Below are 2,516 nucleotides of genomic sequence, written 5' to 3' on the forward strand. Positions count from 1 at the left end.
TTTTTAGATTCGGAGTCAGTGGTCCTTTGGAACTGAGATTTGATTCTGTTGGTTATGTACTGAGAATTGAATTTCCTCCCCTCTACATTATTTAGCAGATAAAATGATCCTGGCGACCTGAGAGGATTCTTGGAGAGTATAAGGTAGGCAAGAATCCGGTCCTATCAGTTGGTAGCAGAGAAGGATGGTTATCTCTGATAGTGAGGGGAGATCAAGATAAGAGATTTTAAAGGCCCATAGAAGTCAAGTGATGGTGACCCGTCGGATGGTGAGCAGAGGACGACGGCAATTGATGGAGATTGATGGAGAGTAGCGGTGCGGTGGAAAGCAGCAGTTTGTGAAGGAGTGAGTATGAATAGGGAGATATGTTTTGTAGATTGCGGTGTAGATTTGATTGTGTGATGTCTTGCGGAGTTGGAGTGAGTGTGAAGTGATTTCTGAGATCAGGCTGTGAGCGTGCGGAGCCCGGGAAAATCTTAGGCTCGACGAGTAGCTTAAGTGATTGTGGTGCAGAAGACACCCAAGGTAGATTTTGTTGACCATTGAAAGGGGATCGTGAGACGTCATCGATTACCCAGACCGAGATAGGGGGAGTGATTGTGTGAGTGCCTGAGTAGCCGACGCTGGTCGTGGGTTGTTGTATGTGGAACATTGAGTGATTGAAACCTATCGGTTGAGGCGAATGTCCGGTCGTTTCGCGGACAGACAGTTGCCAATTGAGGTCAACAATTTCGAGAGACTGTTGGAGGCAGTCAGAGAAGTGATTGTCCAGTCGTTTCGTGGACAGATAATTACTTCAGAGTGTGAATGAGACGAATGCAAGGGTGAGACGCAAATTGTGAAGGAGGGGAACTGCTGCGAGCGGAGGAAGTGTGACGTCAGAAGGTGAACGAAAACATTGAATGCGATCAAAAATGTGGTTATCATGAAATGTTTTAGGATTTTCCGAGAATTATGTAGAGGTGACAAACATGTGGTTACTCGAGGGGGAGAAGAAGCCCCTCCTGAGGATACTGCGGCGCATTATATGGCAAGAAATGTAGCATTGCATACTATAATTTGGCTTGAAAATTGGCATAAAATGACTCATGGCGAGGGAGAACTGGCTTTCCCGCGATATGGTACTTTCAGGTTGGAGGTGTTGTATCAGTTGAAATCTGTAATGTCTTTGTTGCGACCTCTGCCGAGACCAACTCAGTTTGAGGCATTGCATGCATGGATCAGAGCAGCGCATGACAGGAAAAGAGATTGAAGTCAAGAAAGGGTGAAGAAGTCAATTAAGGCATTCCAGGATGCGAGGTGGGATGCGCAAGAGAAGAGGTGGAGAGTAGAAACGATAGAGGGAGACAGGTTGTACTCGCTACTGGAGAAGAGAGTGCGAAGGCAAAGGGCGTAGATGACGATGACAGTGATACTGATGACAGTCTAGTAGAGAGGTTGCTGTCTGAGAGACCACCTCCATACAATCCAGATTCCTATGAAGGGAAGTCGGCTCAAGCAGAAGGGACTAGTGGATTACAGGCTCAGTAAGAGGTGAGAGTAGTAGGGAAAATCTCAACAGGAACTGAGGACATGAAAAATCATTCCGTAGCAAGCATAGAGGTTGGAAGAGCTGTGAGGTTACAGGATGCTTTAAAGGTACCGGTTACCATTGGACCCATTGTTTCAGTTTATCACCCAGATCAAGAGAAGGTTGGTAGTCTAGCAGTCAACCGCAGGATCAAGGAGTGTGGTTGAGGGAAATGAATCACGGAGTGAAATGGAGCAGACTCCAAAACCTATAGAATGGAGTACGCCATTGCCAGCCACAGCAGACTCTTCTAGGGGGACAGGGGGATGTGAGATCAGTAGGACCAAGGTCTTTGGCCGAGTCAAGATCAGATCTGAGGATGTGGGTACCTCCTGTAAGGAATCAGTGTGAAAGAACAGTAGAGAGTGAGGAGCAAGGTAATTCAGGGAGCCGATCAGTCTCTAGGGATATGACAGTAGAAAACAGACTCCGAGAACAGGACTGCGAGTATGATAAATGGAATGGGGCAGCTTGTCGAGAAATACTGAAGGGAGCCTTGAAAGGGAGGATGTTAGATGTAGTAAGGTTGAAAGCGGAAGTAGATAAAATAATAAGTGGAAATTTGCCTCTTGAAAGGATATACATGTATGAACAAGATGTGTTACTTTTTGTAGAAAGGATGTGACTCGCAAGGCAAGAACTGCACATGAGAAAATGTCAGAATTGGCTAAAAGGTATGAGGTGGACCTGTCTAAAACGAAGTCATTGCAGGGAAGCCAAAGACTGCAATATAGTGACCAAGAATTGGAAGAGAAAAGGATCATGGGGTTGAGGACTCACATCAAAGATTTGATTATAGCAATGCGTGCATGGATCATGCTTGATAAATTGGAAGAAAGGTGGTCCAAGAAGAAGAAGAGTTCTAAAAAGATGGTAGGAGAGACGACACCTCCAGGTGGGGGGATGGTGGATGTCGGAAATTTCCCTTTGCGAGAGGTACAGAATG

This window comes from Triturus cristatus, chromosome 5_2 (assembly GCF_964204655.1).
Source record: "Triturus cristatus chromosome 5_2, aTriCri1.1, whole genome shotgun sequence".
NCBI lineage: Eukaryota > Metazoa > Chordata > Amphibia > Caudata > Salamandridae > Triturus > Triturus cristatus.